A 19,714-nucleotide genomic window follows, 5' to 3' on the forward strand; every position below is an offset into this window, starting at 1 on the left:
TGATGGCAACTCCAGTTAAGAACCAACTCTGGAGTTTATGTATTAAATGGATTTTCAGATTAATGGAAATGGTGTGCAACTGAACATTTATGGGCTTATTCATTAAACTTCATTATGCCCTTTATAAATCCTTTATGCTTGCGGGAAACAAATGAAAACAACAGTGGATTTGTGGAACATTTCTAAAGTGAATTAAATTTAGCATTAGTGCAGGATCAGTGCTCTTATAATCAGAGCCCTTCAAACTATTTCAGCACAATTCCCCAAAGCAGAAGTACATTGCAGAAAACCAATACTGACATCTTAACCATGCTTTGCAGCAAATACTGAATGAAATGGACTTCTTCACACCAAAAGCAGATCGACATAGTTGTGTGCTATCAGTTTCACACAGGAAAGAAATACTTTTAGGAAAAGCTTTATATTTTTGTGTTTTGGGCATGATTCTCCAGGTAAAATTTAATTCAGAGAAACAGCACCACAGAATGATCCTATCATTTAAAGTGAAAACAAACAGTTGATTGATGCTTTCTTGTGTTTAGGTTCAGGTGATATCAAGTTTTGTGAATGTCACCAATCCCAGATGAATTTGGTGACTGTCCAAATTTCCTAATAAAAAAGAACTATGTTGAATTATGCCTAATAAGAAAATGTATCTGGATCTTTTAGAACAAGGCTGAGAATGAGCGAGTTAAAAAAGGAGCTGTCTGGCTTCTCCTGGAATATTAAGAGGATGAAAAATAAGCCATGGTACATAATTATTTCCAAATAGTTACCTCTGCTAGTCTGTTGCAGCAAAAACAACAAAGCATCTAGTGGGACCCTAAAGACTTACAAATTTATGATGCCATAAGTTTTTTCTGATAAAGTGGATTCTAGTCCACGAAAGCTTATGCCCAAATATACCTTAGTAATGTGAAAGACAACTTTCTGTTTAATCACAGAACTGTCTGCAAAATGGGTTGCTCTTTCATCAGACCTTCAAATTGCAAAGCTTTTGCAGTTCAGAATCAAGAATCTGAAACTTAAATGGTTGCAAGGACAATGTGTCTACTATTGATGTATCTAAAACTAACTTGAAAGTTTTAATAAGAAGGGTATATCAGGGGTCAGCAACCTAAGGCCCATAGGCCGGAAGCGGCCCATGAAGGTCGTTTGACTGGCCCACAAGCCGCCCCTGAACCGAGTTGCCTGCTCACATGCTGCGCTAAAATCGCGAGCGTGTGTGTGATCCTGCCCACGGAGGGATCTCTGCAGGACCAATCTGGCCCAGGCAAGATAAACCTTGCTGACCCCTGGGGTATATGATCCAGATATAAAATATTTTAAGTCCCATATAGTACAGTGGGTACCAGTTCAATGCTTGCTTGACTCTTCTGTAGGGATGGAGGAAAAACCCAGTTCAGTTCACATTTAAAGGCGAATCTACCTAATCTACCGAATTTGCACTTTCTGAACAATATGCAAACTGAAAGTCTTTAGAAATTCACTCTTCTCTAAATTTTCCTGTGCAACTCCAACCAAGGGATGTACATCTACTAGGGTAAAACCCATATATAAATGCATACATACATTAATATAACATACAAAAATAAATTATATTAAGAAAATTCCTTTGCAAACATGTTTCTTTTAGGCAAAATTGCATTAAAAGGTGTATATTAGGATAAATTTGGACTGATGCTGATGGAGTTTCATGAAGACCTTAAAAAATAAACAAATATGGAAACGTGGAGAATTGACCTTAGGGCTGAAAAAAAATGAGAAACTGAGAAAATCTGAAATTGACAGTTTTTTCTCCATCCCTACACTGCTGTCTATCTCAATGGCTTAGATCTTGAGAAGCACTCAGGGAAGATGGTTGTCAGAATGTGATTCCACACATTCTCCCCTCTGCAACCCCCATGCCCTCAAGACTACTCCTTAGGGAGAGAGGCCCAGCTGAATGGAATGGCTTTCAGCATGGGAGACTGAGTTGATGGACCATCACTCAAAGGCAAAGTGGAGTCACCTTCTGTAAACATAATTTCAGGGAACCTGAAGTCCATAATTTCAGGGAACCTGCCTTTGGGTGATTGCAAGGGGAGCTGGTTTCAGTTCTGACTCCATTCAACAAGTTCCAAAGCTTTAAAGCCACAGCCCCTTGCCTCGCGTTCAGGCAGCAGCTGTTATAAAATGTTGGCTGTAGAAACTCTTGCAGACTCTTCAGGTCCAGTGGGAGAAGATCACAGGTAATAAGGAACAGTGGGAAGCAGTTTGGGAGTATTAAGGTCTAACTGTACATTTTCTTGGCTACTTTTGCTAAGTTATAGCTTCCTTTCTGCTCCTACGCAACTCCCCCTAGAGGATGTTCTACTGCCATATAGCAATGTATGAAGTCTTGTGTTCCATGGAAAATAATAGATTTCTCCCATTTTCCAGGTAGTTCTAAACTTAGTAACAACCCATATGATTTCCAGTAATGCTGTTGTTACAGTTAGTCATGAAAAAAAGAGGAAAACCAGTATAAATAAATTAGCTGCATTCTGAAATGCATCGTGAAGAGACCAGAAATTCATTTTGCCACCATTTTCAAACTGTATCTTGTTTATTTTGCAGAATTGCAGGTTGTTTTAGATGTGCTTGAAAACACAGCAACTAAGTTCCACTTCTTCCAATTTGTCACTATGTTACGGGAATTTTTCTAACATTTCTCATTAATATTATTTTTCACTTTCAGCAGAACCCAAAACTTAACCTGTTTATTAAATGAGACAACTCACTGGGAGATATATGATTGGAACTCCTATGGGCTGACTTGTTTTGTTTTGAGTTCAAGGCAGCTGTAAAGGCAAAGGTAAAGGGACCCCTGACCATTAGGTCCAGTCGTGACCGACTCTGGGGTTGCGGCGCTCATCTCGCTTTATTGGCCGAGGGAGCCGACGTACAGCTTCTGGGTCATGTGGCCAGCATGACTAAGCGGCTTCTGGCAAACCAGAGCAGCGCACGGAAACGGCATTTACCTTCCCGCTGGAGTGGGAAGGTATCTATTTATCTACTTGCACTTTGACGTGCTTTGGGACTGCTAGGTTGGCAGGAGCAGGGACCGAGCAATGGGAGCTCACCCCGTCACAGGGATTTGAACTGCTGACCTTATGATCGGCAAGTCCTAGCCTCTGTGGTTTAACCCACAGCGCCACCCACGTCCCTTCAAAGCAGCTGTAGAGGAGTCCAAATTGGATCTAAATATCTCCCAAGCTACTAGTTCTCACTCAGAGGGAAACCTATTGTTATCTGTATGGTTTGTCCTGCAGGATAAATAACATCTGCAAGGAAGGAGATTTAGAATGGGGAAATGGCACAGGTAAAACCCCTCACCCAACTGCGCACCTCTAATCCAGTTTTCCCCAAAGCATTTTTGAACTTGAAGAAAACAGCCACTGGGAGATCATGGATCTCCTGCCTAGCTTGATCCTGATAGAAGAATAAATGGTGGGATTCCTTGAGAAAAATATTTTTGTAGCCATTATTTGCTACCATCTTGAATAATAATCTGTAATGGTATTTTCCCATTACCTAAATGTTATAGTTCACCGTTATTTGTCTAGTCCTGATGAAGATCACAGCTGGTATCATCCTTAAACATCAGCTGCTGAGGACTGGAAGGGACCAGTCCTAGCCACTGTTTCCTTCTCTCTATTGCTGGTTGCTAGAGGTGAGTGGATGAATGGAGATGGTGGCAAGGAGCAACAGCTGATGATCACATGTTCTCTAATGGGTGATGGGGCAGACTTATTTATTTATTTTAACTGCATTTGTATCACACATTCCCCCCAAGAAATGAGGGTAAGCACATGTGTTTGTGGCAATTTACAATGATATAATGCAAATAACTCTTCTGCCAACCTAGTTCATGTCCTCCAAGCGGGGTCTAAACCACTGAGTTCCTTGGGCTTGCCGGTCAGAAGGTCAGTGGTTTGAATCCCCATAATGAGGGGAGCTCCCGTTGCTCTGTCCCAGCTTCTTCCAACCTAGCAGTTGAAAGCATGCCAGTGCAAGTAGATAAATCGGTACTCCTGCAGTGGGAAGGTTAACAGCGTTTCCCTGTGCTCTGAACCTAGCCCCTTTAGAGGGAATCACTCAGTTTTCTTGTCATGCAATTAATTTATTCATATGTTCTTAGACTTTTATTAAAATGTAGCTCTTTTTGTTTACATCCCATTTTGAGAGCATTTAAGTCACAAATGGGGGGCAGTTTATTAAAAAAAACCACTCTATTTTTCATGGGGGATGCTTTTAACATTTGAAGAGAAATTTTAATTGCTTTTTTTACCGTAAATAATATCTTCCCTAAGTCTGTATTATGAAGCTTGATTGATTCATTATTTTAAGTCTCCGGGTACCACATGAATGATTTTATAATAAAACTACATTAATATTAGAAGTTATGTCAATTATGTTTTTAAATTGAGCACTAATGAAAAAAGGTCTCCTGCACAAATGTATAATTAATATCTTCCCCACCAAATACTTATACTGATAACTAGTAATAGCTCTGTCTTATTTAAAAACCCTGTCTGGAATGTCCATAAAGGGGGAAAAAGAGGATACTTTGTTTTAAAATAAAATGTGGAAATCCATTTTGTTTTCCCAAACTGAAGGTTTTTTCGTTTTTCATTTTTAAAGCAGCCCTCACCTTTACACAACATGTTCTTAAACCACATTGGGGTTCCTGTCAGCAACTAGTCTTTGTACTGTCAGAAGCCACATTCATATTATATATTTAAAGCCCTTTGCTTCCACCAAATAATTCTGGAAACTGTAGTTAAGTCTTCACAGAGCTACAATTCCCAGCACTCTTAACAAGCTACAGTTCCCAGGATTCTTTGGGGTAAGCCATGGGCTTTAACTGGACAGTGTAGGTGTGACCAGAGAATAACTACAGAAGAGGAATGGTGGACCAAAATTCCAAATGCCACTCTCAGAGTGGGCCACTGAGGACCAAACTACACATTAATTTTAATCCAAAGTTCTGCGCTTGAGTGCAGGTGCTTCTCACATATACATAGATTCTTGATGTGAGGACCCCAGCATGGATTAGAATACAGTGGAACCTTGGTTCTCAAACACCTTGGTACTTGAACATTTCGGTTCCCGGACACCAAAAACCTGGAAGTAAGTGTTCTGGTTTCCTAATGTTTTTCAGAAGCCGAATGTCCCAATGCTGCTGTCGGCTATTGTTTTTGGGATGCCTGCACCAATCAGAAGCCACGCCTTGGTTTTCAAATGTTTCAGAAGTCAAATGGACTTCCGTAATGGATTATGTTCGAGAACCAAGGCACCACTGTACTAGAATGAGAAGTGGGATATTTTAAGCCCTTTCCTCATGCCGTGATCTCAGTCTGGATCTCTCCTTTCTTCACAACTGCAATTTGTATTGCCAATAAATAAACAAAAACAACCTAGTTATTTCAATGGGACCTCCTTTTTTGCAATTCGATTGGAGGTCCAGCTCATCCTCTGATCCAGATTGGGACCATAGTGGGAGGGAAAGTATTTAAGTTCCAGGAGTCTGCTGTCATAACCATGAATATATGATCACTTGTAGTCCCCCACCCCTGAGGTCCTAGTGATACAGGCACCCTGCTCACTTTATAAGTCTGTGTTGGAAACTAGAAGATGGATTGGCATCCCACTTGTTGTCAGATTTGTCTCAGGAGTCTCCCATTGCTGAAGCTTTATTTTTTTTTAAAGACATAACAGCTTTCCATCCACACTCATGGTCAGGAGGCTGTTGAATCATAGAATCATAGAATCATAGAATCATAGAATCATAGAGTTGGAAGAGACCACAAGGGCCATCGAGTCCAACCCCCTGCCAAGCAGGAAACACCATCAGAGCACTCCTGACATATGGTTGTCAAGCCTCTGCTTAAAGACCTCCAAAGTAGGAGACTCCACCACACTCCGTGGCAGCAAATTCCACTGTCGAACAGCTCTTACTGTCAGGAAGTTCTTCCTAATGATTAGGTGGAATCTTCTTTCTTGTAGTTTGGATCCATTGCTCCGTGTCCGCTTCTCCGGAGCAGCAGAAAACAACCTTTCTCCCTCCTCTATGTGACATCCTTTTATATATTTGAACATGGCTATCATATCACCCCTTAACCTCCTCTTCTCCAGGCTAAACATGCCCAGCTCCCTTAGCCGTTCCTCATAAGGCATCGTTTCCAGGCCCTTGACCATCTTGGTTGCCCTCCTCTGGACACGTTCCAGTTTGTCAGTGTCCTTCTTGAATTGTGGTGCCCAGAACTGGACACAGTACTCCAGGTGTGGTCTGACCAGAGCAGAATACAGTGGCACTATTACTTCCCTTGATCTAGATGCTATACTCCTATTGATGCAGCCCAGAATTGCATTGGCTTTTTTAGCTGCCGCGTCACACTGTTGGCTCATGTCAAGTTTGTGGTCAACCAAGACTCCTAGATCCTTTTCACATGTACTGAGCTAGACTGGAAAGAGGAAAGAGAGGCCAAGCATTCTAGATCTTTTAATATTGATGGGAAATGTGAATATTTGAATTTCCGTGTAATGTCCTTGCATTACAAGATGCTAAAGGTTAATGAAGTTTCAGCCATTGCTCAACGTTTATGGCTCTATTAATTTTATGTTAGAAGTGAAACTAAATGCAATTTTAATGCACTCACACATGCATCTAGTCACAAAGTATATTGATCACCTATCAGGCTATAAAATAAATTCTAAAAGTAAGTAGATAATAGTGTGTGTGTGTGATTGCATCATAAAAGACATTGGCCAGTCTCTTACAGTAACATTACTAAAAAGAGTATACATCTTCTTCTTTTTTATGTTATTTTAAGCAGAAGCTTTTTTAATGCGAGAAGCCATTACTCACTCAAGAGCTTAAAGCTATCGCCAAGAGTCAAAATGGAAATACCAATGCCATGACAACATAGATGAATCTTTGGCTTTCCAGACAGCGGATTTATTTTTAAATGGTGTGAATCCAATCTGTACTGGGAAGCCAACTTTGAAACACAAAGGAGGGATTGGCAAGGGGAGGTTTTCTCTGGCTCAGCTGAAGTGAGGCTCTCCATTGCATTTTCATCCTAGCAGAGCGCGTAACTGTGAAAATCGTTCAAATTGTAATTCTCATCGGCTTGCCAAAAGGGGATTATGAATTAAAGTCAGTGTTGCAGGAAATGTCACCTGCCCTTCTGGAAAGACTAACAATAAATCAAAAAAAGGGTCCTTTTGTTCATCCTTTTTTAAAGGAAATAAATAAATAAAAACCCTCTTTGCTCTTTATCGTTAACACAGAAGGTCAACAGCCCACCAACCGCTTCTTATCAGTGTTCATTTTCAAAGCTTTTTTTTTCAAAGTTTATTTTATTTTATTTTTTAGAAACCTAATTTGCTTTTGAACAAAAAGGAATATAATGAGTGAGTTCAATGAAACACTTTTTGTGGGAGGGGGAGGCAGGTAGCCCACAAAGAAAGTTGCATAGAGGAAGACAAAGGTGAACTGAACAATGCTGGATGGGTTTGTAGCGCAGCTTAACTCTTACAAGGTGTTTATAAAGATTCAAGAAGATGGGGACCATGGTTTGTTTCTGCCATCAGCCTGAGCCAAACAAAAGAACAGCATTCTACACAGAGAAAGAATGTGATCAATAGTTCTTTTGGAGATAACCAGAGTAATATATTTAATTGGGGCACACTTATGAAACGAGGCGAACGAAGGTGTAGATCCACAAGCTATTTTTTCCCTCTTTTATCTAATATCTCCTGAGACTTCAACAGAAATGGGGGTGTTGACTATGAAAATTGTTTTTATCCCACACCTGGGGTGGCAGGAATTACCTGCTGTCAAGTGATACTTCCTTGCATTCATTAAAAAATGAGAATGGACACAGAAGGGGTTGCTGATAGCGCCACTTCTATCTCAAACAAAACCTGCCATTGATATGTTAAGGTTTCCTGCTATTCCGAATATACGAGGAAGCAATTGCACTGAAAGAGAAACATCCAGGAAATAATTCTTCTCTGTCAGGACTACCAGGGCATACTAACAAGGGCATGAAATGTACTAAAAACTTACAGCCACAGGAAAATATGAACGTTTTGTGGGGACTGCCAACTGGGCCTACATGTGGCAATGCAGAAACCTCATAATTGGGCGTACACCACTTTTGCATCCTTCTGTTGAGGAAGGAAGCAGAACACCTCACATGAACAATGACAGGTGAAGGACAGAAGCCTCAGAAAATAATATTAATAAACCCCAAACCCTGCATAGTTCAAAACCAGAAAGCTTGATGGCCAACAAACACAGAACGAAGATGGTGAGTTAGGAACTCCAAGCCTCTCTATGTGGCCCTCAGGACTCACACCACACCACCCATCCTCACCTGGACTTCTTCTCACAAGGCTATTCCCCCTTACTAATCCTCCTTTGCACCCTTCTTCAATATTTTTGCCTTTCTGGGATGTGACCTTCAATTCTGATAATGCCTCATGTTTGGAAGGAGGACAAAATGGGATGGATGGGTTAGTAGAAACTAGCCTACTGTACCGCCGAAGAATCAATGCTTTTTAATTATGGTGCTGGAGGAGACTCTTGAGAGTCCCATGGACTGCAAGAAGATCAAACCTATCCATTCTGAAGGAAATCAGCCCTGAGTGCTCACTGGAAGGACAGATCCTGAAGCTGAGGCTCCAATACTTTGGCCACCTCATGAGAAGAGAAGACTCTCTGGAAAAGACCCTGATGTTGGGAAAGATGGAGGGCACAAGGAGAAGGGGACGACAGAGGACAAGATGCTTGGACAGTGTTCTCGAAGCTACCAGCATGAGTTTGACCAAACTGGGGGAGGCAGTGGAAGACAGGAGTGCCTGGCGTGCTCTGGTCCATGGGGTCATGAAGAGTTGGACACGGCTAAACGGCTAAACAACAACAAACCTACTGTACAAAGGTAATTTACATTTGTTGCTCCACCTGCTTATTGCCTCTGGTCCCCCCTGCCATGTGGTCATTGAAAGATTGCACAGAAGGTAATATGTTCCTTGGGCTGAAACATTTATCCATAGAAACTATGAGTATAGATGGGTCCCAAGACCCATGAGAACTGAAGTCCCAGGGCGCTGTACGTGGATGGACATTGCCATTCAAATGGTGTGCATCTGCTGTGTCATGTGATCGATTATGCAGGGGCTTACCTGCCCCTCCATATTTTATTCAAGTTGGCACCCCTGACAACTAGTTTCCAGGATTCTTCTGGAGGGGTGTGTACTTGAAATGAGTTTTAATTGTATGATGTGCATGCAGCCTTACTCTACCCATGACAACATCCTCTTTGGCTGAAGGGTGGTATACAAACTGAATAAATAATAATAATAGCTTCTCGGGGATTTTATTTGACAGAAGTCTACCAAATAGTAGAGTGCTTCTATGTCCCCAGAACCTTATGCAAAAATAACCAGTGATTTTCATATCTCACCTTAACTCCAAGGAATTCAAGATGACATGTGTGATTCGCTCACTTCATTTCCTCCTACTCCACCCTGTGAGGTAGATTAGCTATGTGGGCTCCAGTTCACCTATGGTTGAGCAGGGATTTGACTAAACTGGTGGTCATTTAAAAATGAAGCAACAGAACAGTCTGACCAACACTATACAAAAGTTGTGGTATGATATGTATCCTTACAACTTTCTGAGTTAAAAGCAACAAACAAAATGATATATTTCCAAGGATGCAGAAGGCTCGTGTATCAGTGGAAGGTTTTCAAATTGGGCCTTTTTGTAGCGATACATTCAATTTGTTTCTCTCTCTCTGCTTTCTAGAGTTAATATTGTTACTTTGAAATGCTCCTAGCATTCTGTAAGTAGGAAGAGAACAGTTATTTTCAGCGATTGGTTTCAGTTTTGTCCCCTGCATGCTCACTTCGATATGAGGTGTAACGAAATGTTACAGCTTGCATTCAGTTGCATAAATGACGCATGTCCTTGCAAACACAAGCTGCAGATTTCCATAACAATATGCTATATTGGGCTTGTTTGCATTGCCCATCTTCCTGCTCTCACTCTTCACACTTTAAAAGGCAGCTTTATGTGAGGGAGAATTAAGGAGAAAAGGGGGAAATGAATTTTGGATGAGATTATGAGCTGACCTCAAAAATGTCCATTGCACAACTCGAAGCTAAAGCGTTGCCATGAAAAATCGCATTTATAAGTTATGTGCTAACTTACAGACATCACAATGGCATTTTGAATTATGACACCGAATGCTGAAGCTTGATTTAATCTAAAAGCCACAATTTTGTCCAGATTTTAGTTCTGGAAAATTGTTTGATTTTTTTTTTTTTAAAGAGGATTGTGTCTGGAAGCAAAAGACTTGTTTAACCGTTCTTAGCTTTTTCAGTCTCTCGTGTTGCAACAGTATGGAAGCATGTAATTTTCATTTAGCAATTGAAACAGATTGAGGAAACAAAGAGTTTTCTATCTTATCTGTAAACAACGACTGCACTGAGCTCCAGACAGTCATCTTCATTGTTCATCAGACTAAAGAAGTGGATTACAATGTTCTGATATAGCGGAACATACAAGGGAGATCACTAAAACAGCAGACCCCCTCAAGTGCCCCAATTTAATAGGGACATCCCAAATTTACAGAAGCAGCCCCGGCTTCTGAACTTAATCCAGGATCCCCCCAATTTCCCCAGAAGCTGCTCCAGGCTGAAATATACTTAGAGTCGCAAAGTGATTTCATGCTCTTTATTCAGCTCATAGTGGTGAGGAGGAATGAATGAATGTCCCCTCAAAGTATCTGCTTATATACATTATTTACACAATGGGCTGCACATGATTGGTTAATTCTGGAATTCTACTGTAAGCCAATCAGGTTGTGGATTCACTTATATCTGGAGCATGATTGGGTGGTTCCTGCCAACCAATCATACTGCTGCATTGTTCTTGGACCAATCAGACTGCTGCATTCTGAATCCTATTGTTCTAGGACCAATCAGACTGCTGCAATTTGGATCCTATTGTTCTAGGACCAATCAGACTGCTGCAGTTTGGATCCTATTCAACTCAGTACATAACACCCCTCCCCTCTAAGTTCCAGTCCTGCCCGGGAGGTCGCATTCATAATCCTCGAGGTACGCCGGCGGCCTACGTGTGCGTTGCGGCCTGTGGTGTTCCCTGGTCCGGGGTTCAGGTTCTGGCTCGTGTTCCAAGGATGCTGGCTGTGATGGGCCTGTTTGGTCTGGTGCAACCGACTCGCTCAGTCGTGGTTCTGGTTCCGGTGTCCTTTCGGCCTCGCAGGTCCTCTCTGTATTTACTGATTCTGCCTCTCCTGCTGGCCCCTCCTGCTCTATGGGCCTCACTGGCCCGCTGTTCCCTTGGGACTCCTCTGACCTGTCCTCCTCCTGGTTTTCTCCCGGGAATCGTCGCCGTATCTGGTCGCAGTGGCGGCGCCAGCATTGCCCCCCATCCGTTAGCACCTCGTACGACACGGGGCCAGTGACCCTGGTGACTGTGGCGGGTACCCATGCTGGGCCTGCCCCAAAATTCTTTGCGTACACTGGGTCCTGGGCCTCGAAGGTCCGGGGGTTCCTGCCTTCCCCCACCACTACCTCATCCTGAGCTCTATCGGGGTGAAGGCGGTCCAATCTGATTGCAAGGCGCCGACCCATTAGTAGTTCAGCGGGGCTCCGGCCAGTCGTTGAGCTGGGGGTGCTGTGCTGTGCTAGGAGGAATGTGGCAAGGCGGTACTCCCAATCCCCTTGCGTCATGCGGCGAAGGGTGTCCTTGGTGGTCCACACCATGCGTTCTGCTTGGCCATTGGTGGCAGGGTGGAACGGCGCCGAACGGATGTGGCGGATGGCGTTCTGTGCTGTGAAGGTTTGGAATTCTCCTGACGTAAATGCAGTCCCGTTGTCTGAGACGAGAGTTTCAGGGAGCCCGTGGGTTGCAAACAGCCTGCGTAGTATCCGGATGGCTGCGGACGTGGAAGTGGACGGTACCAGTGCGACTTCCAGCCATTTGGTGTAGGAGTCCACCACTATGAAGAATGTTTCCCCCTGAAAGGGGCCAGCGAAATCCACATGCAGGTGTGACCATGGTGCTCGGGCGGACTCCCAGGACTGGACTGGGGCCCTTGGGGGATCTGGGCGGGATTCTTGGCAGGCCTGGCAGTGTTTGACCCAGGCCTCTATCTCTCCATCGATCCCTGGCCACCACACATAACTCCTGGCAAGAGCCTTCATTCTTACTACCCCTGGGTGTGTCTCGTGTAGGGCTGTGAGGACCCTTTTGCAGAGGGGCTGGGGAACAACGACCCTGCTTCCCCATAACAGGCACCCCTTGTGGGCCGACAGTTCATGTTTGCGGGTTGTGTAGCCAGCGAATTCTGGCCCAGGGCTGCTGCTGGGCCATCCCCTCCACACCCAGTCCAGGACCCGGGAGATGACCCTATCTTTCTTGGAATGGTGTGCAACTTCTTGTGCCTGAATGGGGCGGTCGGGAAGCAGCTCCAGGCTCATAACCTCTTGTGCAGGTGCTGGGTCGGGACCTGTTTCTGGTAGTGGTAGCCTGCTGAGGGCGTCCGCATGGCCCATTGCCTTCCCCGGGCGGTGAATCAGTGCATACTGGTAGCTGGCAAGGAAAATTGACCACCTGAGGACGCGAGGAGACAGCACTTGGGGGGTCTGCTTTTCGGGGGCAAACAAGCCAAGCAACGGCTTGTGGTCAGTCACCACGGTGAAGGGCCGCCCGTACAAGAAATCATGGAATTTTTTTACTCCCTTCACGATTGCCAGACCCTCCTTGTCTATTTGCGAGTAGTTCCGCTCGGTTGCGTTGAGTGTCTGGGAAAAGTATGCCACCGGTACCTCTCTTCCATCCGGGAGTTGGTGTCCCAGGACAGCGCCAATGCCATAGGGTGAGGCGTCACATGCTAGCACCACCGGCAGCCTCTCGTCGAAGTGTGCCAAGACCGAGTTTGAGACAAGCAAGTCCTTGACTGCCTGGAATGCAGCCTCCTGGCGCTGGCCCCACACCCAAGTGGCCCGCTTGTCCAGGAGTCTGTGTAGGGGCTCTGCTACCGCCGCCTTGTGGGGAAGGAAGGAATGGTAAAAGTTCAATAGTCCCAAGAAGGCCTGAAGTTCAGTCTTGCTCTTGGGCGCTGGGGCATCACAAATGGCCCGTACCTTGTCCCCAGTCGGGTGGACCCCTTCTGCGTCCACCATAAATCCCAGAAAGTCCACCTGAGGCACTCCTAGTAGACATTTTTCCCGCTTCACCTTGAGACCCGCCGTCTGGAAACGGTGCAGAACGGTGCGGAGGCGGTCCTCAAACTCCTCTGGTGTGGGCCCGGCAATCAACACATCATCGAAGAAGGGGGTGACGCCAGGAATCCCTTTAAGGAGCGAGTCCATTAGATTCTGGAATATGCCTGGTGCCACACTGACACCGAATTGCAGCCGCTTTACCCTGAATGCTCCTCTGTGCGTCACAATCGTCTGTGCCTCTGCTGTGGCCTCATCTACTTGCAGCTGTTGATATGCTTGGGCCAAGTCCAGCTTGCCAAAAATTTTCGACCCAGCCAGGGTGGCCAGGACATGGCTGACCACTGGCACTGGGTATGCGTGGGCCGTGAGGGGCTTGTTTATGGTGCATTTGTAGTCTGCGCAGATGCGGACTGAACCATTAGGCTTGACGGGTGTGACGATTGGGGTTTCCCAGGGGGCATTAGGCACCGGCTCCAGCACTCCTTGCTCCACGAGCCGGTCCAATTCCTCGTCTATACGGGGTTTCAGGGCGAATGGGACCCGGCGGGCCTTGAGCCTGACCGGTCGTACTGCGGGGTCAAGCTGTAGAGCAATGGGGGGCCCCGTATACTGTCCCAATTTCCCATCGAAAACCCCTGGAAATTCCTTGCAGATGGCATCCACGTCCACTTGTAAAGTAGTGTGGTTCACCCCAGTGATGGCTAGCCCCAGTGGTCCAAACCATGCCAATCCCAGTAAGCTAATGTAGGGGCCCTTGACCACGAGCAAGTCCAGTTGCCGCGTCCGCCCTCGGTATTGCACCCTGAAGGTCCCCACCCCCATTGTGGGGACCTTACGTTTCTGGAAGTCCCGGAGGGTGAATGGGGCCGGCCTGAGTTTGGGACCCCCAGTAGGACACAGTTTCCTTAAGGTCCTTGCTGAGATTATGGATAGAGTTGAACCCGTGTCAAGCTCCATGCGGCATGGGGCCCCCTCTATCTGTACCTCTACATAAATTTTCTCTACGTTGGGGTGGGGCAACTGGTATACCTGGAAGTCCGTGAGCTCTGTAGAGTTGCCTTGGTGCATTGGGCCCCGGGACCTGGGGCTCTTGGATTGGTCATCTGATGCCTGGCGTCGGGTGGGCCGAGCTCGACACACCCGGGCGATGTGTCCCAATTTTCTGCACTGCCTGCACTCTGCGTTGCGGAAACGGCAGGTCCTCCTCTCATGACTTTCCCCGCAGCTTGCGCAGTTCCCTCCTTCTCGTCGAGGCAGCTGTGGTATGTGGGCTGCTTGAGTGCGCTGCTGTACTCGGTGCACCTCCTCCCTGTCAGATCCTGAGTCGTCGGTGAGGTCTTCATGGTGGACCCTCGGTTGGGGTGGCAGGCTCAGCCGTGCCTCTTGCGTCGACCTCTCGGCAGCTTCCATTGCCAGGGCCTCCTCCAGAGCGACCTGGAACGTTAGGTCCTTCTTGGCGTAGAGGCGTCGTTGCAGCTTCTCATCCTTCAGGCCACCGACGAGGCGGTCACGAAGCATGTTCTCCAGCTCTGAGAAGTTGCAGAACCGGGCAGCTTGGCGGAGAGAGGTCACAAACCCAGTTATGGTTTCCCCAGGGGCTTGCCGCTTTGCGTAGAAGGCATTTCGACGAACCACCACTGAGGGCTGCGGCGAAAAGTGCCCCTTCAGCTGTTCCATTATTGTTTTGTATGGAACAGTAGCGACATCTTCAGGTGCAAGGAGAGCCCGGGCGATTTCAAATGTCTCCTCTCCACAGATGCTGAAGAATATCGCCCTCTTCTTGGCGTCTTCTTCATCGGTGACCCCTTTGGCTTCTAGGAGGAAGGTGAAACGGGAGGCGTACGCTTCCCAGTCTCCAGATGCTGGGTTGAACGGCGAGAAGCTGCTGTCTGTTGCCATTCTGAGTTCCTTGTGTCCCGGAGCTGAAGCCTGGATACACGGTGCGAGGCAGCGGTGCGGCAGGTGGCGGTGCTGCGGTGCTGTGTGTGGCAGTCAGCTCAGCGGGATCCCACCTTCGTCGCCAGTGAAATATACTTAGAGTCGCAAAGTGATTTCATGCTCTTTATTCAGCTCATAGTGGTGAGGAGGAATGAATGAATGTCCCCTCAAAGTATCTGCTTATATACATTATTTACACAATGGGCTGCACATGATTGGTTAATTCTGGAATTCTACTGTAAGCCAATCAGGTTGTGGATTCACTTATATCTGGAGCATGATTGGGTGGTTCCTGCCAACCAATCATACTGCTGCATTGTTCTTGGACCAATCAGACTGCTGCATTCTGAATCCTATTGTTCTAGGACCAATCAGACTGCTGCAATTTGGATCCTATTGTTCTAGGACCAATCAGACTGCTGCAGTTTGGATCCTATTCAACTCAGTACATAACACAGGCCATGCCCCATCTACTGATGTGGTATAGACTGGAGTGACCTTCATGGGACCACATTAGGCTTTGTACTGTCTCTAGCAGCCGCCAGGCATGGCGTGGTCTTGTGGGGGCCGCTCTAGGCCTCACACCATTTGTGGTGGCTGCCAGGCCTGGCACAGCCTTCCCAGGGCCACTCTAGGCCTGGCATCATCTCATTTTGTGAGAAGGCTGAAGACAGCAAAGGTAAGAGAGGGGAGGGGTGGAGGGGGTGAGCAGGCAGGCAAGGAAGGGGTCAGCAGCCAGGAGGGGGTAAGTGATGGAGATGGGGGAGTGTCCTGGATTTTTCTCACAAAGTGTTGGAGGGTATGAAAGGGGTGAGGAATTTATAGCCTTCTAAATGTTGCTGGACTACAACTCCCATCATCCATGACACTTGTCTATGATGGCTGGTGAGGATGGAAATTGGAGTCCAGTGATAACTGGAAGGTCACAGACTCCCCCCCCCCATCCTTGCATTATGAGGGCACAATTCATTTCTTTGCTCTGGTTTTGTGTCCCACGATGTTCTGTTGAACTGGTGTAGCAATAAGAGATAACTCATCTGTTCTAGTATCGAGTTGTGCACCCTTCAACCCCCCCCCCAAAAAAATACAATTAATAATTTTTGACCATTCGTTGGCTGGGTTGGGACAAAACACAACTCCTGAAAAGTCATAGGACTAGGGAGAGAAGAGAGATTTCTTTGAAAATTTCAGGAAAGAGTTGTCACTTATCATACTTAACCTTTATGAGGTGGTGAGTGATTTTCCATGTTTCTTGCTTTTAAAACTATTTTAGTAAGCAGCTTGCAGCAAAAATAAGCCTCTTTCTGCATCTTTTCACAGGCTGGAACACCTTGGGAATGAGGCAACATTCACATCATGTTGCTCCCAAGGCATTCTGGGATGTGTAGATGGAAGAGAGCAGTGCTTTTCACTAGTAACACTGCCTGGTGAGACACAGTAAGATGATGACGATGGTGATCATCATCATCACCCACCCATCTGACTGGATTGGCCCAGTCACTCTGGGCAGCTTCCAATAAAATATTAAAACCTCCCTGTACAGAACAGCCCTTTTGAACATCTCAAAATAATTCATCTCCAGAAAATCACCACACACACACACTCATTTTTGCAGTGGGGGTAGGAGGGGATATTTTGGGGGAGTGAGAAGGGATTTTTCTTAGAAAGGAACACTTGCTCTCCATCCTTCCTGGTGTACTTGGGACTATTTAGTAGTAGTTAAAAGGCCATATATGTAGTGAGTCTCTCTTATTTTGCTGGGAAATTGTGATGCTCTGCTTCAAACTATTTTAGGTCAATGAAATAATTATTATGAACTTGAGATTTCAGATTGTCATGGGAGATGGTTATTCTCTGGAGCTTAAAGAAGGCAACCAAAGTCTAAGTAGCTGGTGAGTGGTGAAGTGATCGTTTTTCCAGATGAACAGGGAAGATGTTTTATGAGTCTCCCCCTTCCTTCAATGTCTGCCCAGTGGTTGCAAATACAGCTGGCAGATTGAGTCATAGCTAATAAGACTGCTTAATTGATAACCGTGAAGCTTAGGAACCTTTAGAGACAAGAAACAGGAAATGTCTTTAAGCCAGAGCTTACCTCCTGAGTGACTTGAAGCAAGAAAGGTAATCATTCGAAGCTGGAGGCTTCAGCTCAAACTGAAAATGTGTAACAAAGGATTTAAAGCTGTCTTGGATTTTATATACATTTTTTAATTGTATAATTTGGACTTTTTGTCTCTTATAATTTGTTTTAAACTTTAATAGCACGTGAATCTAGGCGTACTCTTATGTTACACTGAACACAACTACAAGCTACCACTACACCTAAAATAACACTTGTTGGTTTGTGCAGCTTAGCTGTGCTGTACACAGGTACAAAGACTGATATTGATTCTGTCTATCATCTATCTATATCTATCATCTCTCTCTCTCTCTCTCTCTATCATCTATCTATCATCTATCTATCTATCTATCTATCTATTTATCTATCTATCTATCTATCTATCATCTATCTATCTATCTATCTATCTATCTATCTATCTATCTATCATCTATCTCCTTTTTAAATACCTCAAACTGTACACTTGTTATATGAGTGTGGAGGTCAACTATTTCTGTACACAAATTATATATGTGTTGAATATAATGTATGAACACCCCTACAGAAAACAATTCCCAGCAACTGACACACAGCAGCGTATGGCCTGCAACGCTGGACGTGGTACATAGTCATCATGGCTAGTAGCCATCCAGCTTGGGGTCTGTCACTACATCCTGTTTCTCTCAACCCACCAGAACATGCAGTTGTTAGGTGATGCAGAAGGGAATAGGCAAAAAGCTCACCTCCCTTCTCCTCCGTCAGCGGTCATCTTCCACAGGAGCAACAGTGCTAGGAGGTTTAATGAGAATCTGTCCTCAGTTCTCTTTTAGTTGACCAGGCCATTCCCTTAAAACCATCTCTTCCTATGCCTCATTTCACACAGCAATGTAAAGCCACCTCTCCTCAGCCTTTACCACTCTGCCCAAGCATCAATTCAATGCCAGCCTCGTAGTTTCATTTGGTCCTAAAGTAAATTATTCACATAGCATTGTTTGCACCTGGTGATTTTTTATTTGAAAGCAATTTGTATTTGAATGAATTCATATTCCAGAATGTGCAATATGGATGTTCAAAGGTGTGTTTTTCCATTGTGGAGCATTCATCCATTTCATTGTTTGTTATTATTTTAGCAGGTTTATGGTATTGCAGAGGCAGATAGTTTAAATGAAGTACGGAAATTTCAAATGGTTGAACATCCAAGAGAGGAAATTGCTGAAGTAAAGCAAAGTGACAACAGGAAACTAATTTTTAATCTTCAGAGGATATGACTTAGAACTTTTATTAACTCAAGTGCACAAATTCATGAGATTGAGTCCCAAATGTATAATGTTTGACTTGTTAATCAAACAAATTATCTGAGTCATATTAAGTTTAAAACAGCTTCTGGAGACCTACTGAGATGTTATCTAGATGCCCAAAGTGATGCCAACCAGATGTTCTGGACTCCAATCCCCACTGGTCCCCATCAGCATGGCCAGTTAGGTGAGCTGTGTTCCACAATATCTAGAAGGCGCTATATTGGGTTCTCCTGGTTTAAATTATTGCTGAATTCTGGAGGGTAGTGGAGAACTTTTGTTTCTAGAAACAAACGATGCTTTTTTCAGAGAGTGGAGAATTGTGAAACAGACGTATAACTGCCTGTCGTGTGACAACAAGTTTTACAGGTATCTGCAGTGTTTTTGTTTGTTTGTTTTTTAAATGATGTCCAGAGGCAACAGGTACACCAATAGCAATGATGCCTCTATCATCCAACTGTTCAAAAACCCCGCAAGTCTCCAACCTAAGAGGATCTAGGCAAACTGTCAAGCAAGTCCAGACACTCGCTTGCAAACTGGTGGGCTATTGCTGGTGCACAGTTCTAAATTAGAGCTAGATAATAAAAGATAATTAACTCTGGGAATAATACTGAAGTACCACAGCCCACCATACAGATGCAAAATCACAAATAAAAGGCATACTTAATGTATAGAAGGGTGCCTGAACATTTTGCTTCATAACTTTCTTTCTAGGAGGGCTAGAGATTTACTGTACAGTTACAGTAAGAAGTGACACTCAGCCCCCCCCCCCACACACCTTTGCAGGCCTCATGGGGTCCTCAGGTACTGGGTTGGTGATCATCATCCTGAGCTTTAGCCCAGAAAGATGCAGCCATTTAATAGGTGCCTTATTCACTCTCCAAAGTGCTGTAGCCATATTTCCTCCCCCCCCCCAGGGTATCTTCAGTGGCCAGGACTGTTGCTCCAATTGAAGTCCTCTCTGTTAGCCATCTCCACTTTAAGGCTACCTGTTTTCTGTTTTCTTTGATGTCTCTGATGTTGTGGTAAGCCTCCCTCTAAACTCCCACCATTTGCTACTACTGCTGCATGCTTCTCTCCCCCAATCCCACCCTTG

The sequence above is a fragment of the Podarcis vaucheri genome (assembly GCF_965113315.1).
Source record: "Podarcis vaucheri genome assembly, chromosome: 9".
NCBI lineage: Eukaryota > Metazoa > Chordata > Lepidosauria > Squamata > Lacertidae > Podarcis > Podarcis vaucheri.